This window comes from Chiloscyllium punctatum, chromosome 30, assembly GCF_047496795.1.
Source record: "Chiloscyllium punctatum isolate Juve2018m chromosome 30, sChiPun1.3, whole genome shotgun sequence".
NCBI lineage: Eukaryota > Metazoa > Chordata > Chondrichthyes > Orectolobiformes > Hemiscylliidae > Chiloscyllium > Chiloscyllium punctatum.
Window position 1 is genome coordinate 498737 of NC_092768.1, and position 16770 is coordinate 515506.

General features: G+C 50.1%; 9 non-coding genes across 9 annotated transcripts; all 9 read left to right on the plus strand.

Moving 5' to 3' along the window:
- Positions 1–1732: 1732 nt before the first annotated feature.
- On the plus strand, positions 1733–1804 carry trnad-guc (transfer RNA aspartic acid (anticodon GUC)). The gene has a single exon. It is a non-coding gene; the product is annotated as a tRNA-Asp (tRNA).
- A 1743-nt stretch (positions 1805–3547) lies between these two features.
- trnad-guc (transfer RNA aspartic acid (anticodon GUC)) lies at positions 3548–3619 on the plus strand. Its single transcript has one exon. It is a non-coding gene; the product is annotated as a tRNA-Asp (tRNA).
- Positions 3620–5362: 1743 nt separating this feature from the next.
- trnad-guc (transfer RNA aspartic acid (anticodon GUC)) lies at positions 5363–5434 on the plus strand. The gene has a single exon. It is a non-coding gene; the product is annotated as a tRNA-Asp (tRNA).
- Positions 5435–7177: 1743 nt separating this feature from the next.
- trnad-guc (transfer RNA aspartic acid (anticodon GUC)) lies at positions 7178–7249 on the plus strand. The gene has a single exon. It is a non-coding gene; the product is annotated as a tRNA-Asp (tRNA).
- A 1749-nt stretch (positions 7250–8998) lies between these two features.
- Positions 8999–9070, plus strand: trnad-guc (transfer RNA aspartic acid (anticodon GUC)). Its single transcript has one exon. It is a non-coding gene; the product is annotated as a tRNA-Asp (tRNA).
- Positions 9071–10816: 1746 nt separating this feature from the next.
- Positions 10817–10888, plus strand: trnad-guc (transfer RNA aspartic acid (anticodon GUC)). Its single transcript has one exon. It is a non-coding gene; the product is annotated as a tRNA-Asp (tRNA).
- Positions 10889–12824: 1936 nt separating this feature from the next.
- On the plus strand, positions 12825–12896 carry trnad-guc (transfer RNA aspartic acid (anticodon GUC)). The gene has a single exon. It is a non-coding gene; the product is annotated as a tRNA-Asp (tRNA).
- A 1916-nt stretch (positions 12897–14812) lies between these two features.
- Positions 14813–14884, plus strand: trnad-guc (transfer RNA aspartic acid (anticodon GUC)). The gene has a single exon. It is a non-coding gene; the product is annotated as a tRNA-Asp (tRNA).
- Positions 14885–16627: 1743 nt separating this feature from the next.
- Positions 16628–16699, plus strand: trnad-guc (transfer RNA aspartic acid (anticodon GUC)). Its single transcript has one exon. It is a non-coding gene; the product is annotated as a tRNA-Asp (tRNA).
- The last annotated feature ends 71 nt before the right edge of the window (positions 16700–16770 follow it).

Genomic DNA, 16770 nt, shown 5'->3' on the forward strand with positions numbered 1-16770 from the left:
TTGAGAGGCCTGCTCCATATCTCAATGCCGGAGTGCCGATTTCAAGTCCCATGCGTTCCCAGGGCCGAGCGGTCTGCTCTTGTCAACAAACAAAACCTACGATACTCTCCATTCTGCTCTCCCTGGCCAACTTGTCCTTTCATCTACCAAGGAGATGATCATTTGAGACTTCCTCATTCTTTGGCGACAAATGAAAACTGCCGTCCTCAAGAAGGCTCACCGGACCAGAAACCTTGTCTGCTTTCTTCCCCTTCCCCCACCCCCACTCCAGATGCTGACTTGCTCCAGCAATTTCTGTTTCCCACTCTGATTTTGTTGTCACTTCGTCCCGTCAGTGGGCATATAACTCGCACGCAAACGGCGTGCAAATTAAAACCTTTAAGCAACCGGTAGCGACAAATGACAGTGAGCTTTCCCCTCTCCCTCGCTCCAATCAAAAAGGGGTCAGACCCCTCAGAGTTTGGACCCGATCCTGCCATTAAGGTGATGCAACACCATCCCCTGCTGCTGGCAGACTGTACTACACCCACAGTGGAAAGTCAAAGTCATCTGAGTGGCATCGTCTGCTCTTCTCGATAGAAGGACAAAGCCCAGTGGCTGGGTTAACATGAAGGTCAACACAGAGGCAAGCTTGAGAAAGCACGTGCAGGTACTCAACCTACACTGTTGGCATCATAGGAGCACCACAGTGTGGAAGCAGGCCATTCACACTGACCCTTCTGAAGAGAAACCCATGCAGATCCAGGCTTGGTACTGAGGGATCCCAGCAAAAGTTCACCGGTTCCCAATGTTGGGGACGTCCAGAACCAGGGGTCACAGTCTCCGAACGAAGGGCAAGCGATTCAGGAAGAATTTTTCTCTCAGAGAGTGGTGAACCTGTGGACTTGTCTCCCACAGGAAGATGCGGCTATGCCGGTTTGTGAGATACACTCAAGAGGGAGCCGGACGTAGACCTTGCAGCTAAAGGGATCCAGGGGTACGGAGAGGAAGCTGGAGTGCTTACTGAAATTACATGTTCAGTCATGATCACATTGAACGGTGGCGGTGTCTTGAAGGGCTGAATGGAACAAGTGAGGACTGCAGTTGCTGGAAATCAGAGTCTCGATCAGTGTGGCGCTGGAAACGCGAAGCAAGTCAGGCAGCATCCTGATTTTCCTGCTCCTCGGATTCTGCCTGACTTGAAGGGCTGAATGGCCTACTCCTGCACTTAATTTCTACGTTTCGATGTTAAATGCATGGCTGAGAGATCTGATGCAGCGTACAGTAAAGTCACCCCACCGTCCTCCGGGAGCACTGCTCTCTGATGAGGAAGCGATTGATGGGTGGTAGTAGAACCTGAGGGGACGAGCTTGAAAAAGGGAAGCTTTCGTGCTGAGTCCATTTGGCAGTGGGAATTGAAGCCAGGCTGTTGGATTTGTGCTGTCGTACACAAATCAGTTTGTTAGAAGCAGGTAATGGGAGAGCGCGCGTGGATCAGCAGCAGACGAAGTTTAACGCAGACGGTAGGGCACAACGAAAAGGCTGTTTTACAGCAGCAGCAGCAGCAGCGGCGGATTACTTGAAAGAAAGATAGTCGAATAATAAAACATGAAAACATCAATAACTATTCTCTTAATCATCTCCACAGAGGTAGAAGATGATCTAAAGGAGAACTCAAATTGACAACAAAATCCAAATTTCACATAAGAACATTCTACCTAATACGGATGCGACAGAGCGCGCTGTCGTCCAATCCGCGGTAGTATAGTGGTTAGTATCCCCGCCTGTCACGCGGGAGACCGGGGTTCAATTCCCCGCCGGGGAGTCTGCGGCATTTTGAGAGGCCAGCTCCATATCTCAATGCAGGAGTGCCGATTTCAAGTCCCATGCGTTCCCAGGGCCGAGCGGTCTGCTCTTGTCAACAAACAAAACCTACGATCGTCTCAATTCTGCTCTCCCTAGCCAACTTGTCCTTTCATCTACCAAGGAGATGATCATTTGAGACTTCCTCCTTTTTTGGCGACAAATGAAAACTGCCGTCCTCAAGAAGGCTCACCGGACCAGAAACCTTGTCTGCTTTCTTCCCCTTCCCCCACCCCCACTCCAGATGCTGACTTGCTCCAGCAATTTCTGTTTCCCACTCTGATTTTGTTGTCACTTCGTCCCGTCAGTGGGCATATAACTCGCACGCAAACGGCGTGCAAATTAAAACCTTTAAGCAACCGGTAGCGACAAATGACAGTGAGCTTTCCCCTCTCCCTCGCTCCAATCAAAAAGGGGTCAGACCCCTCAGAGTTTGGACCCGATCCTGCCATTAAGGTGATGCAACACCATCCCCTGCTGCTGGCAGACTGTACTACACCCACAGTGGAAAGTCAAAGTCATCTGAGTGGCATCGTCTGCTCTTCTCGATAGAAGGACAAAGCCCAGTGGCTGGGTTAACATGAAGGTCAACACAGAGGCAAGCTTGAGAAAGCACGTGCAGGTACTCAACCTACACTGTTGGCATCATAGGAGCACCACAGTGTGGAAGCAGGCCATTCACACTGACCCTTCTGAAGAGAAACCCATGCAGATCCAGGCTTGGTACTGAGGGATCCCAGCAAAAGTTCACCGGTTCCCAATGTTGGGGACGTCCAGAACCAGGGGTCACAGTCTCCGAACGAAGGGCAAGCGATTCAGGAAGAATTTTTCTCTCAGAGAGTGGTGAACCTGTGGACTTGTCTCCCACAGGAAGATGCGGCTATGCCGGTTTGTGAGATACACTCAAGAGGGAGCCGGACGTAGACCTTGCAGCTAAAGGGATCCAGGGGTACGGAGAGGAAGCTGGAGTGCTTACTGAAATTACATGTTCAGTCATGATCACATTGAACGGTGGCGGTGTCTTGAAGGGCTGAATGGAACAAGTGAGGACTGCAGTTGCTGGAAATCAGAGTCTCGATCAGTGTGGCGCTGGAAACGCGAAGCAAGTCAGGCAGCATCCTGATTTTCCTGCTCCTCGGATTCTGCCTGACTTGAAGGGCTGAATGGCCTACTCCTGCACTTAATTTCTACGTTTCGATGTTAAATGCATGGCTGAGAGATCTGATGCAGCGTACAGTAAAGTCACCCCACCGTCCTCCGGGAGCACTGCTCTCTGATGAGGAAGCGATTGATGGGTGGTAGTAGAACCTGAGGGGACGAGCTTGAAAAAGGGAAGCTTTCGTGCTGAGTCCATTTGGCAGTGGGAATTGAAGCCAGGCTGTTGGATTTGTGCTGTCGTACACAAATCAGTTTGTTAGAAGCAGGTAATGGGAGAGCGCGCGTGGATCAGCAGCAGACGAAGTTTAACGCAGACGGTAGGGCACAACGAAAAGGCTGTTTTACAGCAGCAGCAGCAGCAGCGGCGGATTACTTGAAAGAAAGATAGTCGAATAATAAAACATGAAAACAACAATAACTATTCTCTTAATCATCTCCACAGAGGTAGAAGATGATCTAAAGGAGAACTCAAATTGACAACAAAATCCAAATTTCACATAAGAACATTCTACCTAATACGGATGCGACAGAGTGCGCTGTCGTCCAATCCTCGGTAGTATAGTGGTTAGTATCCCCGCCTGTCACGCGGGAGACCGGGGTTCAATTCCCCGCCGGGGAGTCTGCGGCATTTTGAGAGGCCTGCTCCATATCTCAATGCCGGAGTGCCGATTTCAAGTCCCATGCGTTCCCAGGGCCGAGCGGTCTGCTCTTGTCAACAAACAAAACCTACGATACTCTCCATTCTGCTCTCCCTGGCCAACTTGTCCTTTCATCTACCAAGGAGATGATCATTTGAGACTTCCTCATTCTTTGGCGACAAATGAAAACTGCCGTCCTCAAGAAGGCTCACCGGACCAGAAACCTTGTCTGCTTTCTTCCCCTTCCCCCACCCCCACTCCAGATGCTGACTTGCTCCAGCAATTTCTGTTTCCCACTCTGATTTTGTTGTCACTTCGTCCCGTCAGTGGGCATATAACTCGCACGCAAACGGCGTGCAAATTAAAACCTTTAAGCAACCGGTAGCGACAAATGACAGTGAGCTTTCCCCTCTCCCTCGCTCCAATCAAAAAGGGGTCAGACCCCTCAGAGTTTGGACCCGATCCTGCCATCAAGGTGATGCAACACCATCCCCTGCTGCTGGCAGACTGTACTACACCCACAGTGGAAAGTCAAAGTCATCTGAGTGGCAACTTCTGCTCTTCTCGATAGAAGGACAAAGCCCAGTGGCTGGGTTAACATGAAGGTCAACACAGAGGCAAGCTTGAGAAAGCACGTGCAGGTACTCAACCTACACTGTTGGCATCATAGGAGCACCACAGTGTGGAAGCAGGCCATTCACACTGACCCTTCTGAAGAGAAACCCATGCAGATCCATGCTTGGTACTGAGGGATCCCAGCAAAAGTTCACCGGTTCCCAATGTTGGGGACGTCCAGAACCAGGGGTCACAGTCTCCGAACGAAGGGCAAGCGATTCAGGAAGAATTTTTCTCTCAGAGAGTGGTGAACCTGTGGACTTGTCTCCCACAGGAAGATGCGGCTATGCCGGTTTGTGAGATACACTCAAGAGGGAGCCGGACGTAGACCTTGCAGCTAAAGGGATCCAGGGGTACGGAGAGGAAGCTGGAGTGCTTACTGAAATTACATGTTCAATCGTGATCACATTGAACGGTGGCGGTGTCTTGAAGGGCTGAATGGAACAAGTGAGGACTGCAGTTGCTGGAAATCAGAGTCTCGATCAGTGTGGCGCTGGAAACGCGAAGCAAGTCAGGCAGCATCCTGATTTTCCTGCTCCTCGGATTCTGCCTGACTTGAAGGGCTGAATGGCCTACTCCTGCACTTAATTTCTACGTTTCGATGTTAAATGCATGGCTGAGAGATCTGATGCAGCGTACAGTAAAGTCACCCCACCGTCCTCCGGGAGCACTGCTCTCTGATGAGGAAGCGATTGATGGGTGGTAGTAGAACCTGAGGGGACGAGCTTGAAAAAGGGAAGCTTTCGTGCTGAGTCCATTTGGCAGTGGGAATTGAAGCCAGGCTGTTGGATTTGTGCTGTCGTACACAAATCAGTTTGTTAGAAGCAGGTAATGGGAGAGCGCGCGTGGATCAGCAGCAGACGAAGTTTAACGCAGACGGTAGGGCACAACGAAAAGGCTGTTTTACAGCAGCAGCAGCAGCAGCGGCGGATTACTTGAAAGAAAGATAGTCGAATAATAAAACATGAAAACATCAATAACTATTCTCTTAATCATCTCCACAGAGGTAGAAGATGATCTAAAGGAGAACTCAAATTGACAACAAAATCCAAATTTCACATAAGAACATTCTACCTAATACGGATGCGACAGAGCGCGCTGTCGTCCAATCCGCGGTAGTATAGTGGTTAGTATCCCCGCCTGTCACGCGGGAGACCGGGGTTCAATTCCCCGCCGGGGATACTGCGGCATTTTGAGAGGCCAGCTCCATATCTCAATGCAGGAGTGCCGATTTCAAGTCCCATGCGTTCCCAGGGCCGAGCGGTCTGCTCTTGTCAACAAACAAAACCTACGATCGTCTCAATTCTGCTCTCCCTAGCCCACTTGTCCTTTCATCTACCAAGGAGATGATCATTTGAGACTTCCTCCTTTTTTGGCGACAAATGAAAACTGCCGTCCTCAAGAAGGCTCACCGGACCAGAAACCTTGTCTGCTTTCTTCCCCTTCCCCCACCCCCACTCCAGATGCTGACTTGCTCCAGCAATTTCTGTTTCCCACTCTGATTTTGTTGTCACTTCGTCCCGTCAGTGGGCATATAACTCGCACGCAAACGGGGTACAAATTAAAACCTTTAAGCAACCGGTAGCGACAAATGACAGTGAGCTTTCCCCTCTCCCTCGCTCCAATCAAAAAGGGGTCAGACCCCTCAGAGTTTGGACCCGATCCTGCCATTAAGGTGATGCAACACCATCCCCTGCTGCTGGCAGACTGTACTACACCCACAGTGGAAAGTCAAAGTCATCTGAGTGGCATCGTCTGCTCTTCTCGATAGAAGGACAAAGCCCAGTGGCTGGGTTAACATGAAGGTCAACACAGAGGCAAGCTTGAGAAAGCACGTGCAGGTACTCAACCTACACTGTTGGCATCATAGGAGCACCACAGTGTGGAAGCAGGCCATTCACACTGACCCTTCTGAAGAGAAACCCATGCAGATCCATGCTTGGTACTGAGGGATCCCAGCAAAAGTTCACCGGTTCCCAATGTTGGGGACGTCCAGAACCAGGGGTCACAGTCTCCGAACGAAGGGCAAGCGATTCAGGAAGAATTTTTCTCTCAGAGAGTGGTGAACCTGTGGACTTGTCTCCCACAGGAAGATGCGGCTATGCCGGTTTGTGAGATACACTCAAGAGGGAGCCGGACGTAGACCTTGCAGCTAAAGGGATCCAGGGAAACGGAGAGGAAGCTGGAGTGCTTACTGAAATTACATGTTCAATCGTGATCACATTGAACGGTGGCGGTGTCTTGAAGGGCTGAATGGAACAAGTGAGGACTGCAGTTGCTGGAAATCAGAGTCTCGATCAGAGTGGCGCTGGAAACGCGAAGCAAGTCAGGCAGCATCCTGATTTTCCTGCTCCTCGGATTCTGCCTGACTTGAAGGGCTGAATGGCCTACTCCTGCACTTAATTTCTACGTTTCGATGTTAAATGCATGGCTGAGAGATCTGATGCAGCGTACAGTAAAGTCACCCCACCGTCCTCCGGGAGCACTGCTCCCTGATGAGGAAGCGATTGATGGGTGGTAGTAGAACCTGAGGGGACGAGCTTGAAAAAGGGAAGCTTTCGTGCTGAGTCCATTTGGCAGTGGGAATTGAAGCCAGGCTGTTGGATTTGTGCTGTCGTACACAAATCAGTTTGTTAGAAGCAGGTAATGGGAGAGCGCGCGTGGATCAGCAGCAGACGAAGTTTAACGCAGACGGTAGGGCACAACGAAAAGGCTGTTTTACAGCAGCAGCAGCAGCAGCGGCGGATTACTTGAAAGAAAGATAGTCGAATAATAAAACATGAAAACAACAATAACTATTCTCTTAATCATCTCCACAGAGGTAGAAGATGATCTAAAGGAGAACTCAAATTGACAACAAAATCCAAATTTCACATAAGAACATTCTACCTAATACGGATGCGACAGAGTGCGCAGTCGTCCAATCCTCGGTAGTATAGTGGTTAGTGTCCCCGCCTGTCACGCGGGCGACCGGGGTTCAATTCCCCGCCGGGGAGTCTGCGTCATTTTGAGAGGCCAGCTCCATATCTCAATGCAGGAGTGCCGATTTCAAGTCCCATGCGTTCCCAGGGCCGAGCGGTCTGCTCTTGTCAACAAACAAAACCTACGATACTCTCCATTCTGCTCTCCCTGGCCAACTTGTCCTTTCATTTACCAAGGAGATGATCATTTGAGACTTCCTCCTTTTTTGGCGACAAATGAAAACTGCCGTCCTCAAGAAGGCTCACCGGACCAGAAACCTTGTCTGCTTTCTTCCCCTTCCCCCACCCCCACTCCAGATGCTGACTTGCTCCAGCAATTTCTGTTTCCCACTCTGATTTTGTTGTCACTTCGTCCCGTCAGTGGGCATATAACTCGCACGCAAACGGCGTGCAAATTAAAACCTTTAAGCAACCGGTAGCGACAAATGACAGTGAGCTTTCCCCTCTCCCTCGCTCCAATCAAAAAGGGGTCAGACCCCTCAGAGTTTGGACCCGATCCTGCCATTAAGGTGATGCAACACCATCCCCTGCTGCTGGCAGACTGTACTACACCCACAGTGGAAAGTCAAAGTCATCTGAGTGGCATCGTCTGCTCTTCTCGATAGAAGGACAAAGCCCAGTGGCTGGGTTAACATGAAGGTCAACACAGAGGCAAGCTTGAGAAAGCACGTGCAGGTACTCAACCTACACTGTTGGCATCATAGGAGCACCACAGTGTGGAAGCAGGCCATTCACACTGACCCTTCTGAAGAGAAACCCATGCAGATCCAGGCTTGGTACTGAGGGATCCCAGCAAAAGTTCACCGGTTCCCAATGTTGGGGGCGTCCAGAACCAGGGGTGACAGTCTCCGAACGAAGGGCAAGCGATTCAGGAAGAATTTTTCTCTCAGAGAGTGGTGAACCTGTGGACTTGTCTCCCACAGGAAGATGCGGCTATGCCGGTTTGTGAGATACACTCAAGAGGGAGCCGGACGTAGACCTTGCAGCTAAAGGGATCCAGGGGTACGGAGAGGAAGCTGGAGTGCTTACTGAAATTACATGTTCAATCGTGATCACATTGAACGGTGGCGGTGTCTTGAAGGGCTGAATGGAACAAGTGAGGACTGCAGTTGCTGGAAATCAGAGTCTCGATCAGAGTGGCGCTGGAAACGCGAAGCAAGTCAGGCAGCATCCTGATTTTCCTGCTCCTCGGATTCTGCCTGACTTGAAGGGCTGAATGGCCTACTCCTGCACTTAATTTCTACGTTTCGATGTTAAATGCATGGCTGAGAGATCTGATGCAGCGTACAGTAAAGTCACCCCACCGTCCTCCGGGAGCACTGCTCTCTGATGAGGAAGCGATTGATGGGTGGTAGTAGAACCTGAGGGGACGAGCTTGAAAAAGGGAAGCTTTCGTGCTGAGTCCATTTGGCAGTGGGAATTGAAGCCAGGCTGTTGGATTTGTGCTGTCGTACACAAATCAGTTTGTTAGAAGCAGGTAATGGGAGAGCGCGCGTGGATCAGCAGCAGACGAAGTTTAACGCAGACGGTAGGGCACAACGAAAAGGCTGTTTTACAGCAGCAGCAGCAGCAGCAGCAGCGGCGGATTACTTGAAAGAAAGATAGTCGAATAATAAAACATGAAAACATCAATAACTATTCTCTTAATCATCTCCACAGAGGTAGAAGATGATCTAAAGGAGAACTCAAATTGACAACAAAATCCAAATTTCACATAAGAACATTCTACCTAATACGGATGCGACAGAGCGCGCTGTCGTCCAATCCGCGGTAGTATAGTGGTTAGTATCCCCGCCTGTCACGCGGGAGACCGGGGTTCAATTCCCCGCCGGGGAGTCTGCGGCATTTTGAGAGGCCAGCTCCATATCTCAATGCAGGAGTGCCGATTTCAAGTCCCATGCGTTCCCAGGGCCGAGCGGTCTGCTCTTGTCAACAAACAAAACCTACGATCGTCTCAATTCTGCTCTCCCTAGCCAACTTGTCCTTTCATCTCCCAAGGAGATGATCATTTGAGACTTCCTCCTTTTTTGGCGACAAATGAAAACTGCCGTCCTCAAGAAGGCTCACCGGACCAGAAACCTTGTCTGCTTTCTTCCCCTTCCCCCACCCCCACTCCAGATGCTGACTTGCTCCAGCAATTTCTGTTTCCCACTCTGATTTTGTTGTCACTTCGTCCCGTCAGTGGGCATATAACTCGCACGCAAACGGGGTGCAAATTAAAACCTTTAAGCAACCGGTAGCGACAAATGACAGTGAGCTTTCCCCTCTCCCTCGCTCCAATCAAAAAGGGGTCAGACCCCTCAGAGTTTGGACCCGATCCTGCCATTAAGGTGATGCAACACCATCCCCTGCTGCTGGCAGACTGTACTACACCCACAGTGGAAAGTCAAAGTCATCTGAGTGGCATCGTCTGCTCTTCTCGATAGAAGGACAAAGCCCAGTGGCTGGGTTAACATGAAGGTCAACACAGAGGCAAGCTTGAGAAAGCACGTGCAGGTACTCAACCTACACTGTTGGCATCATAGGAGCACCACAGTGTGGAAGCAGGCCATTCACACTGACCCTTCTGAAGAGAAACCCATGCAGATCCAGGCTTGGTACTGAGGGATCCCAGCAAAAGTTCACCGGTTCCCAATGTTGGGGGCGTCCAGAACCAGGGGTGACAGTCTCCGAACGAAGGGCAAGCGATTCAGGAAGAATTTTTCTCTCAGAGAGTGGTGAACCTGTGGACTTGTCTCCCACAGGAAGATGCGGCTATGCCGGTTTGTGAGATACACTCAAGAGGGAGCCGGACGTAGACCTTGCAGCTAAAGGGATCCAGGGGTACGGAGAGGAAGCTGGAGTGCTTACTGAAATTACATGTTCAATCGTGATCACATTGAACGGTGGCGGTGTCTTGAAGGGCTGAATGGAACAAGTGAGGACTGCAGTTGCTGGAAATCAGAGTCTCGATCAGAGTGGCGCTGGAAACGCGAAGCAAGTCAGGCAGCATCCTGATTTTCCTGCTCCTCGGATTCTGCCTGACTTGAAGGGCTGAATGGCCTACTCCTGCACTTAATTTCTACGTTTCGATGTTAAATGCATGGCTGAGAGATCTGATGCAGCGTACAGTAAAGTCACCCCACCGTCCTCCGGGAGCACTGCTCTCTGATGAGGAAGCGATTGATGGGTGGTAGTAGAACCTGAGGGGACGAGCTTGAAAAAGGGAAGCTTTCGTGCTGAGTCCATTTGGCAGTGGGAATTGAAGCCAGGCTGTTGGATTTGTGCTGTCGTACACAAATCAGTTTGTTAGAAGCAGGTAATGGGAGAGCGCGCGTGGATCAGCAGCAGACGAAGTTTAACGCAGACGGTAGGGCACAACGAAAAGGCTGTTTTACAGCAGCAGCAGCAGCAGCAGCGGCGGATTACTTGAAAGATAGATAGTCAAATAATAAAACACGAAAACAACAATAACTATTCTCTTAATCATCTCCACAGAGGTAGAAGATGATCTAAAGGAGAACTCAAATTGACAACAAAATCCAAATTTCACATAAGAACATTCTACCTAATACGGATGCGACAGAGCGCGCTGTCGTCCAATCCTCGGTAGTATAGTGGTTAGTATCCCCGCCTGTCACGCCGGAGACCGGGGTTCAATTCCCCGCCGGGGAGTCTGCGGCATTTTGAGAGGCCAGCTCCATATCTCAATGCAGGAGTGCCGATTTCAAGTCCCATGCGTTCCCAGGGCCGAGCGGTCTGCTCTTGTCAACAAACAAAACCTACGATCGTCTCAATTCTGCTCTCCCTAGCCAACTTGTCCTTTCATCTACCAAGGAGATGATCATTTGAGACTTCCTCCTTTTTTGGCGACAAATGAAAACTGCCGTCCTCAAGAAGGCTCACCGGACCAGAGACCTTGTCTGCTTTCTTCCCCTTCCCCCACCCCCACTCCAGATGCTGACTTGCTCCAGCAATTTCTGTTTCCCACTCTGATTTTGTTGTCACTTCGTCCCGTCAGTGGGCATATAACTCGCACGCAAACGGCGTGCAAATTAAAACCTTTAAGCAACCGGTAGCGACAAATGACAGTGAGCTTTCCCCTCTCCCTCGCTCCAATCAAAAAGGGGTCAGACCCCTCAGAGTTTGGACCCGATCCTGCCATTAAGGTGATGCAACACCATCCCCTGCTGCTGGCAGACTGTACTACACCCACAGTGGAAAGTCAAAGTCATCTGAGTGGCATCGTCTGCTCTTCTCGATAGAAGGACAAAGCCCAGTGGCTGGGTTAACATGAAGCTCTGTCGCATCGGTATTAGGTAGAATGTTCTTATGTGAAATTTGGATTTTGTTGTCAATTTGAGTTCTCCTTTAGATCATCTTCTACCTCTGTGGAGATGATTAAGAGAATAGTTATTGTTGTTTTCATGTTTTATGATTCGACTATCTTTCTTTCAAGTAATCCGCCGCTGCTGCTGCTGCTGCTGCTGCTGTAAACCCAGAGGCAAGCTTGAGAAAGCACGTGCAGGTACTCAACCTACACTGTTGGCATCATAGGAGCACCACAGTGTGGAAGCAGGCCATTCACACTGACCCTTCTGAAGAGAAACCCATGCAGATCCAGGCTTGGTACTGAGGGATCCCAGCAAAAGTTCACCGGTTCCCAATGTTGGGGGCGTCCAGAACCAGGGGTGACAGTCTCCGAACGAAGGGCAAGCGATTCAGGAAGAATTTTTCTCTCAGAGAGTGGTGAACCTGTGGACTTGTCTCCCACAGGAAGATGCGGCTATGCCGGTTTGTGAGATACACTCAAGAGGGAGCCGGACGTAGACCTTGCAGCTAAAGGGATCCAGGGGTACGGAGTGGAAGCTGGAGTGCTTACTGAAATTACATGTTCAATCGTGATCACATTGAACGGTGGCGGTGTCTTGAAGGGCTGAATGGAACAAGTGAGGACTGCAGTTGCTGGAAATCAGAGTCTCGATCAGAGTGGCGCTGGAAACGCGAAGCAAGTCAGGCAGCATCCTGATTTTCCTGCTCCTCGGATTCTGCCTGACTTGAAGGGCTGAATGGCCTACTCCTGCACTTAATTTCTACGTTTCGATGTTAAATGCATGGCTGAGAGATCTGATGCAGCGTACAGTAAAGTCACCCCACCGTCCTCCGGGAGCACTGCTCTCTGATGAGGAAGCGATTGATGGGTGGTAGTAGAACCTGAGGGGACGAGCTTGAAAAAGGGAAGCTTTCGTGCTGAGTCCATTTGGCAGTGGGAATTGAAGCCAGGCTGTTGGATTTGTGCTGTCGTACACAAATCAGTTTGTTAGAAGCAGGTAATGGGAGAGCGCGCGTGGATCAGCAGCAGACGAAGTTTAACGCAGACGGTAGGGCACAACGAAAAGGCTGTTTTACAGCAGCAGCAGCAGCAGCGGCGGATTACTTGAAAGAAAGATAGTCGAATAATAAAACATGAAAACAACAATAACTATTCTCTTAATCATCTCCACAGAGGTAGAAGATGATCTAAAGGAGAACTCAAATTGACAACAAAATCCAAATTTCACATAAGAACATTCTACCTAATACGGATGCGACAGATTGCGCAGTCGTCCAATCCTCGGTAGTATAGTGGTTAGTATCCCCGCCTGTCACGCGGGCGACCGGGGTTCAATTCCCCGCCGGGGAGTCTGCGGCATTTTGAGAGGCCAGCTCCATATCTCAATGCAGGAGTGCCGATTTCAAGTCCCATGCGTTCCCAGGGCCGAGCGGTCTGCTCTTGTCAACAAACAAAACCTACGATGCTCTCCCTGGCCAACTTGTCCTTTCATCTACCAAGGAGATGATCATTTGAGACTTCCTCCTTTTTTGGCGACAAATGAAAACTGCCGTCCTCAAGAAGGCTCACCGGACCAGAAACCTTGTCTGCTTTCTTCCCCTTCCCCCACCCCCACTCCAGATGCTGACTTGCTCCAGCAATTTCTGTTTCCCACTCTGATTTTGTTGTCACTTCGTCCCGTCAGTGGGCATATAACTCGCACGCAAACGGCGTGCAAATTAAAACCTTTAAGCAACCGGTAGCGACAAATGACAGTGAGCTTTCCCCTCTCCCTCGCTCCAATCAAAAAGGGGTCAGACCCCTCAGAGTTTGGACCCGATCCTGCCATTAAGGTGATGCAACACCATCCCCTGCTGCTGGCAGACTGTACTACACCCACAGTGGAAAGTCAAAGTCATCTGAGTGGCATCGTCTGCTCTTCTCGATAGAAGGACAAAGCCCAGTGGCTGGGTTAACATGAAGCATCGGTATTAGGTAGAATGTTCTTATGTGAAATTTGGATTTTGTTGTCAATTTGAGTTCTCCTTTAGATCATCTTCTACCTCTGTGGAGATGATTAAGAGAATAGTTATTGTTGTTTTCATGTTTTATGATTCGACTATCTTTCTTTCAAGTAATCCGCCGCTGCTGCTGCTGCTGCTGCTGCTGTAAACCCAGAGGCAAGCTTGAGAAAGCACGTGCAGGTACTCAACCTACACTGTTGGCATCATAGGAGCACCACAGTGTGGAAGCAGGCCATTCACACTGACCCTTCTGAAGAGAAACCCATGCAGATCCAGGCTTGGTACTGAGGGATCCCAGCAAAAGCTCACCGGTTCCCAATGTTGGGGGCGTCCAGAACCAGGGGTGACAGTCTCCGAACGAAGGGCAAGCGATTCAGGAAGAATTTTTCTCTCAGAGAGTGGTGAACCTGTGGACTTGTCTCCCACAGGAAGATGCGGCTATGCCGGTTTGTGAGATACACTCAAGAGGGAGCCGGACGTAGACCTTGCAGCTAAAGGGATCCAGGGGTACGGAGAGGAAGCTGGAGTGCTTACTGAAATTACATGTTCAATCGTGATCACATTGAACGGTGGCGGTGTCTTGAAGGGCTGAATGGAACAAGTGAGGACTGCAGTTGCTGGAAATCAGAGTCTCGATCAGAGTGGCGCTGGAAACGCGAAGCAAGTCAGGCAGCATCCTGATTTTCCTGCTCCTCGGATTCTGCCTGACTTGAAGGGCTGAATGGCCTACTCCTGCACTTAATTTCTACGTTTCGATGTTAAATGCATGGCTGAGAGATCTGATGCAGCGTACAGTAAAGTCACCCCACCGTCCTCCGGGAGCACTGCTCTCTGATGAAGAAGCGATTGATGGGTGGTAGTAGAACCTGAGGGGACGAGCTTGAAAAAGGGAAGCTTTCGTGCTGAGTCCATTTGGCAGTGGGAATTGAAGCCAGGCTGTTGGATTTGTGCTGTCGTACACAAATCAGTTTGTTAGAAGCAGGTAATGGGAGAGCGCGCGTGGATCAGCAGCAGACGAAGTTTAACGCAGACGGTAGGGCACAACGAAAAGGCTGTTTTACAGCAGCAGCAGCAGCAGCGGCGGATTACTTGAAAGAAAGATAGTCGAATAATAAAACATGAAAACAACAATAACTATTCTCTTAATCATCTCCACAGAGGTAGAAGATGATCTAAAGGAGAACTCAAATTGACAACAAAATCCAAATTTCACATAAGAACATTCTACCTAATACGGATGCGACAGAGTGCGCAGACGTCCAATCCTCGGTAGTATAGTGGTTAGTATCCCCGCCTGTCACGCGGGCGACCGGGGTTCAATTCCCCGCCGGGGAGTCTGCGGCATTTTGAGAGGCCAGCTCCATATCTCAATGCAGGAGTGCCGATTTCAAGTCCCATGCGTTCCCAGGGCCGAGCGGTCTGCTCTTGTCAACAAACAAAACCTACGATACTCTCCATTCTGCTCTCCCTGGCCAACTTGTCCTTTCATCTACCAAGGAGATGATCATTTGAGACTTCCTCCTTTTTTGGCGACAAATGAAAACTGCCGTCCTCAAGAAGGCTCACCGGACCAGAAACCTTGTCTGCTTTCTTCCCCTTCCCCCACCCCCACTCCAGATGCTGACTTGCTCCAGCAATTTCTGTTTCCCACTCTGATTTTGTTGTCACTTCGTCCCGTCAGTGGGCATATAACTCGCACGCAAACGGCGTGCAAATTAAAACCTTTAAGCAACCGGTAGCGACAAATGACAGTGAGCTTTCCCCTCTCCCTCGCTCCAATCAAAAAGGGGTCAGACCCCTCAGAGTTTGGACCCGATCCTGCCATTAAGGTGATGCAACACCATCCCCTGCTGCTGGCAGACTGTACTACACCCACAGTGGAAAGTCAAAGTCATCTGAGTGGCATCGTCTGCTCTTCTCGATAGAAGGACAAAGCCCAGTGGCTGGGTTAACATGAAGGTCAACACAGAGGCAAGCTTGAGAAAGCACGTGCAGGTACTCAACCTACACTGTTGGCATCATAGGAGCACCACAGTGTGGAAGCAGGCCATTCACACTGACCCTTCTGAAGAGAAACCCATGCAGATCCAGGCTTGGTACTGAGGGATCCCAGCAAAAGTTCACCGGTTCCCAATGTTGGGGACGTCCAGAACCAGGGGTGACAGTCTCCGAACGAAGGGCAAGCGATTCAGGAAGAATTTTTCTCTCAGAGAGTGGTGAACCTGTGGACTTGTCTCCCACAGGAAGATGCGGCTATGCCGGTTTGTGAGATACACTCAAGAGGGAGCCGGACGTAGACCTTGCAGCTAAAGGGATCCAGGGGTACGGAGTGGAAGCTGGAGTGCTTACTGAAATTACATGTTCAATCGTGATCACATTGAACGGTGGCGGTGTCTTGAAGGGCTGAATGGAACAAGTGAGGACTGCAGTTGCTGGAAATCAGAGTCTCGATCAGAGTGGCGCTGGAAACGCGAAGCAAGTCAGGCAGCATCCTGATTTTCCTGCTCCTCGGATTCTGCCTGACTTGAAGGGCTGAATGGCCTACTCCTGCACTTAATTTCTACGTTTCGATGTTAAATGCATGGCTGAGAGATCTGATGCAGCGTACAGTAAAGTCACCCCACCGTCCTCCGGGAGCACTGCTCTCTGATGAGGAAGCGATTGATGGGTGGTAGTAGAACCTGAGGGGACGAGCTTGAAAAAGGGAAGCTTTCGTGCTGAGTCCATTTGGCAGTGGGAATTGAAGCCAGGCTGTTGGATTTGTGCTGTCGTACACAAATCAGTTTGTTAGAAGCAGGTAATGGGAGAGCGCGCGTGGATCAGCAGCAGACGAAGTTTAACGCAGACGGTAGGGCACAACGAAAAGGCTGTTTTACAGCAGCAGCAGCAGCAGCGGCGGATTACTTGAAAGAAAGATAGTCGAATAATAAAACATGAAAACAACAATAACTATTCTCTTAATCATCTCCACAGAGGTAGAAGATGATCTAAAGGAGAACTCAAATTGACAACAAAATCCAAATTTCACATAAGAACATTCTACCTAATACGGATGCGACAGAGTGCGCAGACGTCCAATCCTCGGTAGTATAGTGGTTAGTATCCCCGCCTGTCACGCGGGCGACCGGGGTTCAATTCCCCGCCGGGGAGTCTGCGGCATTTTGAGAGGCCAGCTCCATATCTCAATGCAGGAGTGCCGATTTCAAGTCCCATGCGTTCCC